At 35.1% G+C, this 19,207-nt stretch overlaps 1 long non-coding RNA gene across 1 annotated transcript; it reads right to left on the bottom strand.

The window, feature by feature from the left end:
• Positions 1-4,706: 4,706 nt before the first annotated feature.
• On the bottom strand, positions 4,707-5,129 carry LOC122040315. Its single transcript, XR_006128580.1, has 3 exons — positions 5,027-5,129; positions 4,868-4,953; positions 4,707-4,780 (listed from the first exon to the last, which is right to left on the bottom strand). It is a non-coding gene; the product is annotated as an uncharacterized LOC122040315 (long non-coding RNA).
• Between the last annotated feature and the right edge of the window lie 14,078 nt (positions 5,130-19,207).

Raw genomic sequence — 19,207 nt, 5'->3', positions numbered from 1 at the left:
GTGGACTAATGGAGGCTGGAGGACAATGCTATGGAGGTGTGTGTGTGCAAGGGGTGTGGAATAAAGATCCTAGGGGTCGAAACAGCTTAATTCCAGTATTTACATTGTTAGTTTGTTTGTGGTTTAAATCCTTAGCTGGTAAATGTTTTAATCCAGTAAAACTATGCACTATTCAGTTTGTTCAGTTTAGGACGCATGTAGGTTAATGTTAGATTGTTTTTCATGTATTTAGAAACTATGTCTGTGAGTTGTGGTACGTTCCAGTGCCTGAAAGTTCTGAAATCAGAAACTCTGATTTCGTATCAGAGTTGGATCGGTCTGCCGACCGATCCGTTGCAGTATCAGGATCCTGGATCGGTCAGCCGACCGATCCAGAGGCATACAGTATGCTATCTGATCGGTCGTCCGACCGATCCAGCACCGAACAGAGAGCATCCAGCGTTTCCAGGTGCCTGGATCGGTCTGCAGACCGATCCAGACACACCTGGATCGGTCTGCCGACTGATCCAGCCTTTGCTGGTTCGGTCCGCAGACCGATCCAGCAGGGCACAGAATCGTAGTAAGTTTGATCGATCCGTGGATCGATCAGCAGCTAGCTGGGAAGTTAATTCTGAGTTCCTAGCTCAGATGGGAGGTCAAGTATCCTCCTTAGCACATGTACACCAACCGGAAAGGGTCTTGAATCCTTCCTTATAACAGCATGGGTGTATCAGTTGTCAGACTAACCGAGTCAGTTAGTGAAATTTTATTTTACCCAGTTTTCCGTACAGTAGCTTCAGTAGTTAATGTAGCGATCCTGCTCACAGATTAGTACCCAGGAGTTGGGTCGTTACAACAAGTCAACCAATACGGGTAAAACTACCCATCTACTTGAGCTCTTTCACCTAGATCTATTTGATTCACATGGAGCCAAGTCACTAAGTAAGAACCAATATTGCTTAGTCATAATTGATGACTACTCCAGGTTCACCTGGGTAAAATTTCTAAAAACAAAAGATGAAACCTTTGAAATATTTAGTAATTTTTGCAAATTAACAGAAAATGAAAAAGATACTAAAATTAAAAGGATAAGAAGTGATCATGGAGGAGAATTTGAGAATCACAACTTCACTGAATTGTGTGAATTAAATGGGTACAAACATGAATTCTCCTGCCCTAGAACCCCCCAACAAAATGGTTTAGTAGAACGTAAAAACAGAACCTTACAAGAAGCTGCTAGAACCATGTTAAACGAATATAATCTCTCTAATCAATTCTGGGCTGAAGCAATTAGTACAGCATGCTACATTCAAAATAGGATCTTAATTAACAAATTTCAAAATAAAACCCCCTATGAAATCTATTATAATAAAATTCCTAACTTAAACTATTTAAAGGTATTTGGGTGTAAAGTCTTTATTTTAAACACTAAAGATTACCTTGGAAAATTTACATCAAAAACAACCCCAGGAATATTTTTAGGATACTCAACCACTAGTAGAGCATATAGAGTATATAACAAGAATACCTTAAAAGTAGAAGAAACAACAAATATAAAATTTGATGAAGACACTAAAGATGAAACTGAAAATACAGAAAATGCTAATCCAATAAACAGAGAAGATGACGAAACTCAAACTGAACCTATTGAATCTGAAGAACAAATCACTAATTCAAGTGACATACAACCAACCAGAACAAGCACAAATCACCCATCTGACCAAATATTGGGTGATCCAACTGTAAGAGTAAGAACTAGGCCATCCTATAGAAACCAGATTCAAATAGCCCTAATTTCAAAAATTGAACCCAAAACCATAGAAGAGGCCTTACCAGACCCAGATTAGACTATAGCAATGCAAGAAGAACTGGCCCAATTTGAAAGAAATCAGGTATGGGAATTAGTGCCTAAACCCATTGACAAAACCATAATTGACACTAAATGGGTTTTTAGAAACAAGCTAAATGATCAAGGTGAAATAGTAAGAAATAAAGCCAGGTTAGTAGCCAAAGGGTTCAATCAAATAGAAGGGCTTGACTATGATAAGACCTATGCTCCTGTAGCAAGACTTGAATCCATTAGGATGCTGTTGGCCTATGCAGCACACAAAGGATTCAAGCTATTTCAAATGGATGTAAAATCCGCATTCTTAAACGGATTTATTAAAGAAAAAGTATACGTAGGTCAACCCCCAGGATTTGAGGACATAGAACATCCAAATTATGTCTTCAAATTAAAAAAGGCTCTGTACGGACTAAAACAAGCACCTAGGGCTTGGTATGAACGACTGTCCAACTATCTAATATCAAAAGAGTTCAACCAAGGTCAAATAGACCCAACCCTTTTTGTAAAAACCTTTGAAAACGACATCTTTATAGCACAAATTTACGTCGACGATATAATTTTTGGATCAACCAACTCAAAATTTTTAAAAGAATTCACCAAACTAATGAAAAATGAATTTGAAATGAGTCTAGTAGGTGAACTCAATTTCTTTTTAGGTTTACAAATTAAGCAAACAAAGGATGGAATTTATATCTATCAAACTAAATATGCTAAGGAATTAATTAGTAAATTTGGAATGGAAAATTCAAAAATCATTAATACACCAATGGCTACTAATGTTAAAATTGACTCAGACTTAGAAGGAAAACCAGTAGACTTGAAATACTATCGAAGTGCGATAGGAAGTCTACTGTACCTAACTGCAAGTCGGCCAGACATCATCTTTGCAGTAGGTATGTGTGCAAGATACCAATCTTGTGCAAGAGAGTCTCACTTAACATTAGTAAAAAGAATCCTTAGGTATCTTAAGGGAACCCTAAACGTAGGACTTTGGTACCCTAGATTGTGCACCCTTGATCTAACTGGCTACTCTGACTCTGACTATGCCGGGTGCAAGCTAGATAGAAAAAGCACAAGTGGCAGTTGCCAATTTTTAGGGCACTGCCTAGTAAGTTGGTCAAGTAGAAAGCAACACTGTGTTGCCTTATCTACCACTGAAGCTGAATATATAGCACTAGGTGAATGCACATCTCAGTTACTATGGATGATGCATACCCTTAAAGATTATCAACTTGAATATCAAAAAACAAAAAATCTCAATTGATAACATAAGTTCAATAAACCTAACAAAAAACCCAATTCATCACTCAAGGACTAAACATATAGAAGTAAAGCACCACTTTATAAGGGATCATGTAGCTAAGGGTGATATTGTACTCAACTATGTTGAGTCCAAATCAAACCTAGCTGACATCTTTACAAAACCCTTACCTGAACTTGAGTTCAGTACACTTAGAAGACAAATAGGAATGTGTTGGGTAGAATAAATACCTTCAATTCAGTCTTTTTCACTACAAAAAAAATAGGTCTTTAGGTGCGATTTTAACAAACTATAGAAGTGGTTTTCAACCGATCCTAAAGCTTTTGAATCGGTTACTTGACCGATCCAACAGCTTGCGCTCCTAGAATCAATGGCATTGGTTATAGCAACCGGTGGTGAAAATAGAACAACCGCTGCTGATGTCTCTATAAAAGCGGTTATTAACCGCCTTAATAGGTTATAATACCAGCGGTCCTTAACCTATCCAAATGTGGTTTGATGCGACTGCTAACCACACTTGTTAACTACTACAAATGCGATTAATGACCATTTCTATTGGTATGTAGTAGAAGCTGTTATTAAACCGATTCTGAAGTTAAATAGTGTAGTGGTTTGTAACCGCTCCAAAAGTAATTCAGCAACAGTTTGTAACCACTCCTGCGTACCATGGTTAGGAGCGGTTATTAAGCCGCTTCTAAATTTATTTACCTGGATCGGTTATTTACCGCTTCTAATAAGTGTATTAGCAACAGTTTAAAACCAGCCCTATTTCAAATGATGGACCCCAATGAAGCTCCTATAATCATTCCATTTTTCAAATATTTATTTACAAAATCTTTTGAATTCCTAATTTTTAATAATCAATACAAAACATTCAACAAAAAAAATTAAAATACCAATAGATTAACCAACAAAACATTCATATTAAATCTTTCAATTCACAAAACTAATAAGAAATTCATTTATAAAAATTTGCATACCCAAAACACCACCATATCAGCAACAAGTACGAACTTCTTTTACAAAAATCTGCATACCCCAAAACACTACCATATCAGTAACAAGTACAAAATTCTTTTACAAAAATGTGCAACCCCAAAACAACATAACACAATAGCACTAACAAGTGGCAACATAATTTAAAGAAAGTTTTCTCTAAAACGTTTATCTAATTATTAGATGGATCTGTTGGTGGTAGAGGTGTAGGATCATTTCCTTTTGCATTTGGTGGAGCATTTATATTTCGTTGCATAATCTCTGCCATTATAGCCGCCATCTATTAAAAAAAAAGATATTAGTTAAAATGATGCATGTATTTATATATTTTTTAATTGTTCAATTGTTACTAATAAATATTAAATATTTTTATTACCTGTGTCGGTAACAATTCTGAGCCACGAGATCCCCCAACAGCTCCGGATATCATACTCTGCATAATATGTGCAAAATTTTGAAGTTGTTGGTCATGCATCTGCCTTATCATTTGCTCTGTTTCTATTCGTCTCTGTACTTCCCGTGCCTCCATTTCTTTTATTTTTTCTTGCATTTCCTTGAATTCAGCTATCATATTTGAATTAGAGTGATAACTTGGTGTATAGATTGTGCACTTACACAGCTTAGGGAAAACTTGGCTAGGAAGTGCACCAGCACCTAAACATTGAACTCAGCCAGAATGTTCGGGTCCAAAAACATCACTACACAAAAAAAAAATACTTAATATCATATAATTGTAATAACTTTAACTACCATAAATAAATAAATAAATGTTAAGAAATTATAACCGAAATGCGTCCTCATGCACTTCTGTAGGTTGAGTTCCCTCAGGCTTGTCTTGAAGTCGACGCCGCACAGCTTCATCTAGTAAAGCCTATCGAAAAAATATTTGATGAAATGCGAAGAATACTGAGAAATAAACATGAAAAATTAAAAGAAATTACTACCTCAACTCGGATCACTTCATCATCAACAGGAGCATCTCCTTTCTTTTTACTTCGACGACTTATTTTTATTATCTCAATGCGAGTAGGTTTTCTCCCCTTTTTCTGAAACTACTTATGAAAAAATCATTTTTAGATCAAGTGTCAAGTAACATTAACAAATATTGTGGATTTTTATCAGTGAATGAATATTCAAAGAGATGAATTATGAAAGGAATTAGAAGGATTTTAATGAGAAAACCTTCTAACTAAATATGCATAAAGACCACACAAAGAAATATTACTTTATTTATGTTACTTTAAGGCACTTCACATCAAATAAATTTTGACTCTAACTAATTACATCACATTAATAATATTGTACAGAAAAACACAAAACATATATCAAATCATATTCTTTAGCAATTAAATAAGTAACTAATCACAAAAAAAGAAATTATAGTATTAGGTAGCAAAACAATCATAATCGATCACTATCATGACATATTAAGTAAAATCATAGAACTTCAGTAGTTTAGGATTATCATGATCTACACAATAAATGGATTATGTGAATTTAGTTGTAATAACAAAACACAATTTGATACACATAAAAATCTTCTACATTTGACTCTATTGGCATATGACTTGTCGATGCACCAGAGTAATTTTCATTACTTGTAAATAAACCTTCAGGCATCCCAAATGCTTCAACTAATGTTTCTTGTGCCATGGGTATATGGTTAGTCATCCTAGGAATATGTTCCAACAAAGTCTGAAGCCCACTGTCCATGCTTTCGTGAGATGCTGTAACAGGTGGTTTTTCTCCATGATAATCCCAAATACGATAATCTCATAGTATACCATTTATAATCTGATGTTCATGTATTGTTTCGCGATCATGATTCAATGAGTTTATACATTTGTAACAAGGACATAGTTGCGTGCCTCCATGAGTTGTATCAGCAAATGCGAAACATAAAAAGTGTAGTACTCCCACTCGGTACTCAAGACTATCACGGTGGCATTCCATCCATGCTTTCGACATTATGCAATCCTCTTCAAATATTTTTAAATTAAAAGAATTAAAAATTAACAAATAATTTCAACAACAACTAAATAATCTAAACTATTACTCAAAAAACTATATATATCTACATTATGAATTTCATGTTCGATTACAAGAACAACTACCATAGATCTCATGTTAGTGTCTTCGTTTCTTAAACCAAAACATGCAAGGTAACAAAATTTTCTTCCTATAAAACCATCTCTAAAATCAAATATTTGTTATAAATGGGAGAATTTATTTTCATTTTTTTTCAGATAAGATAATACAATTTCACCTACAATCACTAATAACTGGAAAGCATGAGATAAAAATAAAAATACAAAATTTGGTGCATGTATCTAGGTACAAAAGATCGATTCATGGTAACTAATAAAACAATAAATCTCATAATCTTTACTCTTCAAATCATCAAAATACATTAATTCAATATTCAACTACGGTTGTTATTCTTGGTCAAGATATACAATAAATAGATAAATAAAAAATTTACTTGCTAGTCCTAATTAAAAGAAGCCATAATAAAATGTTCATAGATTATTTTCATTTCGTATAAGTATAAATTGGCAAGTGTTATTTGAGTTCGTAAGGATTAAATTTATTCTTACTTACATTAATTGACATTCTTATTTTAAATTTTAACTAGATAAGTACTCAATTTGATCTTTATCTAGTATCAATTAAGATCCATTAAGGCTGAATAGGTCATTTTATAATTTCACTATTGTTTCTATTACATTTATTTTGTCTAAGAAAAAAAACTCACGTGAAATCAGATACAACAAAGTAATATACTAATATATAATATAAACGAAATGATCCCTGCGCTTACAATTTTCTTCGATGTAAAGAGGAAGAAGAAACACTGGATTCTTGGGGTCTCTCGGCGTCGCTGCTTCTTGTAGCGATTTCAACTCACAGCTGTGAAGAGAGGAGTTGTATATTAAAAAAAATACAGATAAGTACGCTAAGCCTTAGCTTCCAGAACCCTAAACCTTAGGATTCCAACCTTGTTGTTTATTCAAATAAGTGCACAGAAGGCACAAACGCAAAAGGATATTCATCAAATTAAAAGGAACATTCAAAAACCAAAGAATGCAGCGAGTGATAATTGCAAGGAATGACTATACCTTGTTCGAACGAAGGATTAACGGAGATTTAGAGCTTCTCGGTGTGAGTAGAGGAAGAAGAAGGGTTTTTCAGCGGGAATAGAGGAGAGGAAAGGTCGCGTGAGATGGGTTGTGCGTTGAGGAGGTTTGGGAAAAGAAACCTAAGGAGAATAAAAATAAAAAAAAAGAAAGAAATAAAATGATATAAAGAAAATTTAAAAAAAAATATTAAGTACGGCTAGATTAAAATAAAACAAACAGATTATAAACTCATTTTAATTATTGATTAACAATTAAATAATTAAGATTGGTCATGCATTGATTAAAAGTTTAATTATATTATAATAATTATTAACTAAATTTTTTATTTTTTTCGACGAACAAAATTAAATATTACCATGTAAATTTAACTATTACGGGTAAAAAATTACACATGGTCAAATATATTTGGCTAGTAAAAAATTAATTATTACTAGCCAAACAAATTTTAGTTAGTAAACAAATTAAATGTTACATACCATATCTAATTTTGAAGGGTAAAAAAATTACACATTACCTACCATATTAAACTTGCGTCAATAATAAATTAAAATTGTCTGCCAAATAAATTTTTGTTGATAATTAAAATTATTTATTAGCCAAAGTACAATTTAGCTGGTAAATCTTTTATTTACCCGTCAAATTCAATTTAGACGGAATATTTTCGCTAGGAAACACAACTTTTCTCATAGTCAAGATTGTATAGACAAGGATACAATCGACCCACAAAATAAATATTTAAGGGTTTTTCTGACATAATTTTTGTTGCAGTTACATACCGCTACTAATTAAATGTTCTCATTACACCTATAGGAACGGTTATAGAACCCGATTCTAAAATATTCCTTTTGTCGCGGTCACAAACCGCTTCTAATATTGATATCATGTAGCGACCACATTTGGCAGCTGTAAAATATATAATTTAGAGTTGGTTATGTGAACTGCTGCAAATCAAGATATATAGCAACGATTTCTATAAAATCGATTCAAGTCATAAGAGCGGTCATTTGACCGGTTCTAAAAAATCGATGCTGAAACCTCCATTTTTTTGTAGTGTTTAATGTTTTTTTACTTCTAAGCAAAACTGATTTTCCAAAATCCCCACTTTACTAGACTTTCGAAGGTTGGATTTAGCCTAGGATTTCCCCCTAGAAATCATGTTCCCCCATGACTCAGCCAGAGCATCTCACAAACACCTAGGTTTACCTTGATTGTGTTTGTAAAACATAGAACGGTGTGAGATGCATAGAGTTCATCCTGGACTCGAGAATGCTTATTTCTGTGCATCAATATGAGTCTGGGCGTTAAATATGTGATTAACAGTAATCAAATCAAGTTTTCCAGCCTTAGTCAAATCTAACTGGATCAACTGACTTGACTTGACTAACCAAGTGAACACTGTTGCCCTCTAGGCAATCAGCAAGTAGCTAAACGGTTAGACAGTCGGTGAAGGAAATAATAAGTTTAAGCATGTCTGTACTTAAAGAATTTAGATATCTGATCAAAACAAATCTTCACTCATGCTTGGACTTTAGGGCTCTGATACCTTACTAAAACTTAATAACAAGCTGTTAAGAAATAAGGTTATCGCTTCTCCCTTGCCTTAAGTATTTTTGAAATTCATTTCAAAAACATTCCTTAAGCAGCTTTCTCAAAAATCTTCTCCAAATTTAAAACTTTCAAGTATTACTTTTAAGTTAAAAATTTCTAAACCAGTATTATTTAAAATTTTAAAAATTTTTTTCCTTGGAAATTTTCTTTAAACCTGATTATTTTCTTTCAAGAAAATTGTTGAAATTGAAAATCTTGTTAGAAAATTTCTAAATTTGAAAATTTTGTCTGAAAATTTTTGAAGTTGAGAATCTTGTTATAAAATTTCTAAATTTGAAAATTTGGTTTGAAAAAATTTCTGAAGTTGAAAACTTTGTTTAAAAACTCTGAACTTGAAGTTGAAAATTTTGTTTGAAAAATTGAAAAGTCAAGTTTTTTTCAAAACTAGCTTATTTTTGATATATGGCAAAGGGGGAGAGTAGAGAAATTCAAAGAAAGAAATAAAAATAGAAATTCAAATTCAAAGAAAGAGTAGAGAAATTATTTTAAAGGGAGCTTGTATTAAGGGGGAGCAATGTTTATGCTTATTTTGCTATCACGCCTATCTTGTTTCTTGTGCTTATATATAACTGCATATTTTTACTTAACATTGAATTTCGATTGCCATTATCAAAAAGGGGGAGATTGTTGGTGCAGGAAGCATCCGACGATCGAACCTTAGTTTTGATAAAGGCAAAGGATTCAAAGTTAAGTTAGTGTGTGACCTAACATGTTTAATGAGTGTTTCAGGAAAGTACTAGCTGCGGTTAGGCAGGTGAAAAACCCTAAGGGGTGGTAATCTTAGGTCCTAGGGGGCGGTAACCCTAGGTGAGGGAAAACCCTAAGGGGCGGTAACCTTAGGTCCTAGGGGGTGGTAACCCTAGGTGGAGAAAAACCCTAGGGGGCGGTAACCCTAGGTCCTAGAGGGTGGTAACCCTAGGCGGAAAGTCCAGTCGGTCTGGAGGACCGGGCTAGCATCAGGTAATCTCTCCTGAGAGGAGTAGGTGAGGACGCGTTCCCCGTAGAGGGAACAGTAGGCGTCGGGTCGACCTAGGGTTTCCGGTTAGGAAATCCAAAGTCAGACCCGGACAGTCCGAAGACTGTCGGTTATTCTTTACTATGTTTTATCAGATTCTAACGCTGTCTTGCAGGGTATTTTGCTCGGACTAACCTTGTTTTGCAGGTGAAGAACCTGCTGGAAAAAGGGAGGTCCGGGCGCCCGGGATGGATCCGGGCGCCCGGGACCAAGTTTTATCCCCTGCACGACTTCGCCACGTGGAGCATCCTGGTTGGTTGGCCACGTCACACTCCAGGCGCTCGGAAAGGATCCAGGCGCCCTGAATATCATATAAAAAGAGGGTCGAGGTGCAGCTTCAACATAACAATCTTCTAAGCTTTCTTTTGTGAAGTGTTGCCTACGAGACGACCTTGAAGTGCTACTACTCGACGTCGACAACCCAAAGCTCAGACTCTTCGATCTGTTGTTGTCGGTATTAGTTTACTCATTGCTTTAATTGTAATTCAGATTGTAACTTTTACGAATTATAGTTGTTGCCCACCGGAAGCGATCAAGGATCGCGGGCCTTCGAGTAGGAGTCGATCAAGGCTCCGAACGAAGTAAATCCACTGTGTTCATCTGCTTGTGTTTCTTTCATTTCCGCTGCGTTTTTACTCAAGTATTTTTACGACTTCGATAAACGTATAAAATAGCCACGAGCGCTATTCACCCCTCCCCCCCCCCCCTCTAGCGCTTTCGATCCATCACATTAATGGTGATAAGTTGTGTTCAGAGTTGATGGTCGTGAGATGCTATTTAACAAATGAAAAAAAAAGCACAATTGATATGCTACAATGTCTGGCAAGACTAAATGGTTTATTCCCAAATACTTGCATTGTCTATAAGATTTTGTTAACCATACCAGTAATAGTTGCATCGACAGAAAAAAAAATGATAATATATCCCAATTAGCCTGCATCGGCAGAAAGAAGTTTCTCGAAGTTGAAATTAATCAAGAATTATCTACGATCAACAATGTCACATGATAGACTAAATGGGCTAGCAATATTATTGATTGAGAAAGAAATAATCGAACAATTAGATTATGCAGATTTGATAAATATTTTTGCCTCTAAAATAACTAGGGGAGTAGTGTTTATGTAATCATTTCAAATATTTCTTAACTTTTTATTAAAGTGATATATTATTTTTGGTTTATTTATGTATTTTGTGTATTTATTATTTGTAAACTGGCCATTACAAATTATTTATCACATTAAAAGGGTCACTTTTTATTTTCGCTTCAGAGCCCCGTTAAACATAGGTACGACTTTGGTTGACATGAAAAGAAATGTCCAAATGAGCTACGGTAGATCAAACACATGAAATGCGAAGGAAAATTCAAGTGAGTTATTAAGGATCGGACACTTGATATGAGAAGCGAAGTCCGAGTCGATAAATATTGATCGAACATTTGGTTATGAAGGAAGTCTTGATAGGTTAAGATCAATTGGATACTAGGCAAGATGAATTGATAATATATCAATTTGAACCTTGAGACAACTGCTACCAAAGATATATATATATATTTTCTTGTTAATAATGGCATGTAACAAGAAGGTGGACTAATTGATTAGGAAAGACCTAAAGATAATTAAGTCTCTTTGACTCAGCAAATAATTAAGTCTATGCGGAAGAGTTAGTGATGCCGATGACGATGCCGATACGTGAGGCACAAGCAATAGAATAATCTAATTGATTGAGCTTCATCGATTCTATATGGAATACTGACCATAATTGGCTTGATTTGCCATTTAAAAATAACTATTTTCAGAATTGCAAGTTTAAAATGATCCTAGTGGACCAGATTGACTTTTTCAATATATATCCGGGCAATCCAATTGATCGATCTTGTGTGCCATTCGGGCATTTATTTTTTTTTAAAAAAAAAAGAAGAGTTTTTTCTAAGGGTAAAGACAGTTTCTCTTCTTTTAATATCAAATTTTCAGCATGTCGACATACGATTCCCTTACTGTACTTTATTATTTTCTCAAACTCATCCATCCAATTCAAAATTTTTAAATTCATGTCAAACCCTATCATCAACGGGACCTATATTTTTGAAATACAATAAATATGTAGTCTTATTCGCTCTTGTGTGTTTAATTAATTAATTAGGAATTGATTGATTAAATTAACTTAGGTGACGTTATGTAAGCGGCGTAGATTAGGTGACGTAATGGAATTAGGTACGTTGTCATATTTAAAGCGAATAGGCATTAGAAAAATAGTTTATTTTAATGGTAAGAGCAGTTTAATTTTCTTCTCTTAATATTAAATTTTCATAGCTATTCATTCTCTACGATGCAATGATAGTTTTTTGTATTTTTTTTTTATAATTAATAGCTATTCATTCTCTACGATGCAATGATAGTGTTTTGTATTTTTTTTATAATTAATAGCTATTCATTCTCTACGATGCAACATTAATGGTAGTAAGATTCCACACTTAATCAAATATCCATGAATCAATTCTTAATTGGCCATGCATTGTGAATTAATTTTCTCGAGTGGAAAAATAATCTTAAGATGTTAGCTATGGAGTGACATATCATTCATACTCTCAAATTTATCTTAGTCGTCGATGGAAAACTTTCGTGAAATGAGACTGATCAATTTAGTCGATTCGAAAAATTGGATACCTAATATATGTTATACTAGGTGCCCCTGTGGGGCCTAGCATGAATGATTGAATGTACTCGGGGTGTCCGAAACATGCTGGGCGCCCCTCGGGCATCCAGGGCCACACCCAAGGCCCAACATATATATATAATCAACTCTCAATTGATTTAGTGTAGCCCAAAATTAAGTTACGTTAATATCTTTTTTCTTTTCACACTGAAAATAATTTCAAGACTTATTAGTAATTTCAACTTTTTATCATTTTCTTGCTTAGTATTCAATCAGTTTGACCTACTATGACTTTTGTCTTTCCCTAGTATCCACTAGGACTTTTCCGTTGCCTAGTATTATTAGGATTTTTCCTTTGCCTAGTTTCCAATAGGACTTTTACCTATCTAGTCTCACTATGACTTTTTGGTTGAACCACTTGTACACTTGGTCAACCTTATTAGATCACAATACAACTTAAATTTGAACTCTTTACCAATATAAAATCAGGTTTGATTATCTAGTGATTCGTACACTAACACATGTTTGTGCAATTTGGTGAGTATGTGTGAGTAATATGATAGTTGGTTGAGTTAAACATCAAATAGGTCAAAGTTAATCAGATATCTAATGATGGGGAAGTCCAACTGAGAGTTGGCAAAAGAAAAAGTCTAAGTGAATCACGGTTGACCAAACACTTATGATTAGAAGTCCAACAGAGAGTTGACATTAAAAGTAATGTCCTAGTAAGCTGTGGTTGACCGGACACTTGGAATGCGAAGGAAAGTCCAAGTGGATCATGAAAGATCAGATATTTGACATGAGAAGCGAACTCCGATCGAGTCGGTAAAAGTTGACTGAACACTTGCAATGAAAGAAGTTATGGTGATTGAGGTCAACTAGATAATAGGCAAGACGAGTTGATAATATATCGATTTGAACCTTGATACAACAACTACTAATGATATATATTTTTCTTGTTGATATATAATGACATGTAACACAACAAGAAGGTGGACTTAATTAGTTGATAAGAAAAGACTTAAAGATAATTAAGTCTCTTTGACTCAGCAAATAATTGAGTCTTTGCGAACGAGTTAGTGATGCCGATGCGTGATGCACATGCAATAGAATAATTTAATAATTGATCGAGCTTCATCAATTCTATATGAAATATTGACAATAATTGGCTTGATTCGCCATTAAAAAAATAACTATTTTCAGAATTGGAAGTTTAATATAATGATCCTGGTGGATCAGATTGAGTTTCTCAATATCTATCCGGACAATCCAATTGATCCATCTTGTGTGCAGACTTGCATTCGGGCATTTATTTCTGTTCTTTTAATGATATGGACTATCATTTTTTTTATAGTACTTATTTTAAGATAGTCCTCGGGGTTTTGATCTCGTAGTATAGGATATTTAGATTGTCACTTAGATATTCATAGTTCATTTCCTAACTATAATATGTTTGTAGAAATTTTTCTTTAAATGGGAAGCGTAATCGTCTGTTTCCCGATTTACCCTAACGACTGATGGGAAACTTTCGTGGGTCCGATCGATCGCCTCAGAATTTATCCTGAAAATTGATGGGAAATTTTTATGGATAATAGCCAATGATAAATTTATTTTTATTATTTTTACTTTATCATTTCCTAAAAACTTCCGATCCAATTCAAAAATTGTAAGCTTAAGAAATTTAATTTTAATAAATTCTCTGAAATAATATTTTTACTCATGGGGATGAAAGGGAATCGGATAAATTCGACCAAATTCATGTCAATTGTCAACGTAACCCCTATCATAAACGGGACATTTTTGAAATTCAACAAATATGTAAAAGCTTATATTCACTCTGGTCTCGTACCTACCTCTATGCTATTAATTAATTAATTAATTAATTTGGAATTGATTGATTATCTAACGTAGGTGACGTCGTAGGATTTTCATTTCATATAATGTTATAGTTTTAATTTTGTTTGATATCATCATTTGATCATATTAATTACTACGATGCAAGATGACACGTAAATGACATGGTTTGATATATATATATAGCCGATCAACAATTTCATCTTTGATATATATATATATATATATATAGTATTGATACTGTGCGCGACGCGCACAGTGCACGACTGTGCGTGTCGCGCACAGTATCAGTGTTTTTTTTTTTTAATTTTATTTTAGTTTTTTGAATTTAAAAAATTTCTTTATTATTTTATTTATAGGGTTCAGGCTTTGGGTATAGTGTTAAAGTTATTTTTTTTTTTAGATTTTACCTATAGGGTTTAGGCTTTCTAATTAGGTTATAGTGTTTGGTTTAAAAAAAAATTAAAATAAAATTAATTTAAGTATTTATTGAGTATTGTAATGTGTTTAGGGGATATCTCTATATATTAAATTTTAAATAAGGAAATGTTGAATTTTTTAAATTCAAAAAACTAAAAAAAATAAAAAAAAAATAAAAAAACACTGATACTGTGCGCGATGCGCACAGTCTCTCACTGTGCGCGTCGCGCGCAATATGAGTACTATATATATATATATATATATATATATATATATATATAGATATATATATATATATATATCTTACTATTTTATTAAAAATCTCCCCCCTTTAGTAACTAACTTTGGTGAAGCCTAAAATGAATTTACGTTACTGTCCTTTTTTCTATTCAGACTAAAAATAATTCCAAGGTTTATTAGTAATTTTCTTTGATTATTTTGTATAAAAAATATAGTTCTCTTTAGTCCCACATCTTAGAATTGATAACACTATGATCAAAGAAGCTTCTATAAATATTTTAGGCCGACAATGTTAAAAAATATACTTTTCTTAGTTTCTTTTATTAAGATAAGTATAATATTAAATTAAAATAATTTTTTGCATAGAGAATTCTATTACAATAATTTATTTCTGGAATTCTCTAACGTGACACTAGAAAATCCAAATAATTCGGATTTTCAAAGACCCAAATAATTTATATATTATTATATTACACACGCAACGCGTGTACGATCACACTAGTATATATAAAGGATCTCCTGCGATGTTTGTGCGACAGGTTTGGTGCGGCGGAAAAAAACAAAAAAAAAGGAAAAAAAAAAAACACGTCAGCTAAGTTAACAAAAATCACGTTTCTGCCTTCTCTTCCCCCTTTCCTTCTATCGGCGACGCGCGACACCCCTTTCCCTCTATTGGCGACGCACGACACCCTCTCCGTCGAAGCATACCTGTCTCGCCAAGATCAACCAAGGTCTCTCTCTGCCGAACTTGCTGCCTCCTGTTTTCTCCGGGTAGCTTCTGGAGTATGCAAACTGATCGTCGAGGCTAGTGTTCGACACTATCTCCGTAAACGATATTGCTCCGCTACGGTGCTTAACGGATTGTTGCAATTCGTTCCCAAGATACAACGACGACGAACGTCTCGGAATCGTAGCACTCCGACTTCCGAGACCAGCGAACCTTTTAGTAGACTTCTTGGACTCTTGAATGCACAAGATGAGATGAATGCTTGAGGAAGAGAAGAGAAGATTGAGTGAGTATTCCATCATCTGGAGGGTTCTATTTATACTGAACGAAGAGGTTGAGTGTCCTTTGGGTGAGTGGATGTGTTCCTTGGGCTGGATCGATCTAGATCATCTATTCTGAAGGGTTGTAACCCTTCACCAAGCCCACTTCAATCTCATCCATCAGATCTGAGGAGTTGTGACCCTCAGATCCCGCCTATTGTCATCAGCCATCGGATCTGGATCCATTGATTCGATGCTTCAGATCAAGCCTCATCCCAGGCCGTCAGATCGTTACTCTTTGCGATCCAACGCTCTAGATCGCATCACAAGCGATCCATCATATCTATTTGATCAACGTTGATCAACGGTAGCCATCCATTCCCTAAGTCAACTGTCCAGTCATCTCCCTTTGCCCATGAGGATGCCGCATAGGCACTGCCACGTCAGGTAAGAGCCTGACACGTCACCCGAGTGCCACGAAGTGCGCCTCGCGACGATGCGCACGTGCGAAGTGCGCGAGCACCTGCTCGCCCTGGGCTAAGGGGTCACCTGTCCTTTTATTTTTTGTGTTAACTCTATTAACACATCTTCATTAATAAGTAGAGAATACACATCGAGAATTTCCGATGTGGGACTATTCTCCTATGCACTTTATTAATGAATAACAAATGTTATTTTGGGTTGACTTTAAACATTAATTTCTCATTCACCCTTAATTGGTTTTGAGCAAATTAATAGTCTAAATCTATCTACGCGAATCGTAGATTTCAATTTTGAAGTCAATTACGACTTTCAACAATTGATGGCTTCCTTCCTCTAAATCGTTTTGGTCCATTTAAGGCCCCAATATCCAACAATCCGCCACATGAATGGAAATTAATGCAATGCGTGTATGCATGCTGACATTTTACAAGAGTCCAATCGATAAGTCACTGCATCGGGAGAGGTAGCTTGTGGCTTTGAACCTTCCGTAGTGAAATGCTATCGAGTATACTAGGCTGCGCAGTGAACGTGATGTCTTGAACTGCTCAGCTGTTGGTGTATACTTAGACAATAACACCCACACAGAGATCTATCTCACCTACTTTGGGTTCTCATGGTTGGTTCCGTTTCGGCCATGGATACCATCTTGGATTCATGAGTGTTTCATTGAAGCGGCTTGTCTTCACACTCACATAGGTGACACTTCTATCAAGAGTATCCTACCATACTCCACCTTATCAGGTATAGAAGTCACTAAAAGCATAAGCTTAACCTCACTACATGAGGTAGGACAGCACAAATTCATCCTAGGATTGGGATAGAGATAAACTATCTAATGTGCTGGACCACAACTTCTGTAACTTCGTTGTCCCATTGAATCAAGATCTTGGGATCTCCAGTCAACAAGGTTGGGTTACCGCTACAGTCGTTTTTAGTTGTAGATTTTTAATCCCATTCCTCTTGATGAGCAGTATACTTGATCTCGACTCAACCCCTTCGTTAGAGGATCTGCCAAATTATCTTTGGACTTAACATAGTCGATTGCAATCACTCCATTCGAGATCAACTTCCTAATGGTATTATATCTACGACGTATATGTCGTGACTTCCCATTATACATATTACTCTATGCCCTTCCAATCGCCGATTGACTATCACAGTGGATTAGTACGGCAGGCACAGGTTTCACCCAGCTAGGAATATCTTCCAAGAAATTCCGCAGCCATTCAGCTTCCTCAGCTGCTTTGTCTAGTGCTATAAACTCGGATTCCATAGTTGACCGAGCAATGCAAGTCTGCTTAGTGGATTTCCAAGATACTGCTCCCCCACCGATCATGAATACATATCCACTAGTGGATTTGGAGTCTTTTGTATATGATATCCAATTAGCATCACAATATCCTTCCAATACAGCGGGATATTTTCCATAATGTAATCCATAGTTCATAGTATATTTCAAATATCTGAGAACTCGCATCAATGCTTTCCAATGGGTGTCGTTTGGATTACTCGTAAAACGACTCAGTTTGTTGACCGTACAGGCAATATCCGGACGTGTGCAGTTTGTGAGATACATCAAACTGCCTATTATCCGAGAATATTCCAACTGCGATATGGTCTCACCATGGTTTTTTGCTAAGTGTTGACTTAGATCCATAGGTGTTTTCACTGTAGAGAGATCGTACGCATTGAATTTTTTCAATACAGATTCTACATAATGGGATTGTGTTAAAACTATCCCTTCTGATGTCCTGAGAATTTTAATTCCCAATATAACATCTGCTTGACCCATATCTTTCATATCAAAATTTCTGGTCAACATTTTCTTTGTAGTCATGATTACATCATGATTACTGCCCATTATTAGCATGTCGTCTACGTATAGACAGACAATTACATAGCCTTCAGGTGTGTTTTTGACATAAATGCATTTGTCACATTCATTTATTCTGAATTCGTTTGACAGCATTACTTTGTCAAATTTTTCGTGCCATTGTTTAGGCGCTTGCTTAAGTCCGTACAATGACTTAACAAGTCGACACACCTTTTTCTCATTTCCAGGAGCCATGAACCCTTCGGGTTGCTCCATATAAATTTCTTCTTCCAACTCACCATTTAAGAATGCAGTCTTAACATCCATTTGATGTATTTCAAGGTCATACAGTGCTGCAATGGCTATTAGCACTCGTATGGACGTAATCCTTGTCACCGGTGAGTATGTATCGAAGTAATTAAGGCCTTCCTCTTGCTTGTCACCGGTGAGTATGTATCGAAGTAATTAAGGCCTTCCTCTTGCTTGTACCCCTTGGCTACAAGTCTGGCCTTATACTTGTCAATTGATCCATCAGCTTTATACTTACGTTTTAGTATCCACTTACAACCTAATGGTTTATTACCAGAAGGAAGGTCTACTAATTCCCAAGTATGATTATTCATGATAGACTCAATTTCACTATTGACAGCTTCTTTCCACATTGGAGCATCGGGTCTAGAGAGAGCTTCACTTAATGTTCTTGGTTCCATTTCTGACATGAAAGTCATGAAATCTGGCCCGAACGATTTCTCAACTCTGGCCCGTTTGCTACGACGTGGCTCTTCACTTTGATCGTCAATAGTCCTTTTATAACAGCTAAGTTCGGTAACGTCATTTTTGTTTGAACTTCCGTTGTTATCACTTTCAACGTTTCCCTTTTTATTTGGGAATACGTTTTCAAAGAATATCGCAT

This window comes from Zingiber officinale, chromosome 2A, assembly GCF_018446385.1.
Source record: "Zingiber officinale cultivar Zhangliang chromosome 2A, Zo_v1.1, whole genome shotgun sequence".
Classification (NCBI taxonomy): domain Eukaryota; kingdom Viridiplantae; phylum Streptophyta; class Magnoliopsida; order Zingiberales; family Zingiberaceae; genus Zingiber; species Zingiber officinale.
Note: the sequence above shows the minus strand (reverse complement) of the source record. Positions and strands in the feature narration are given on the sequence as shown.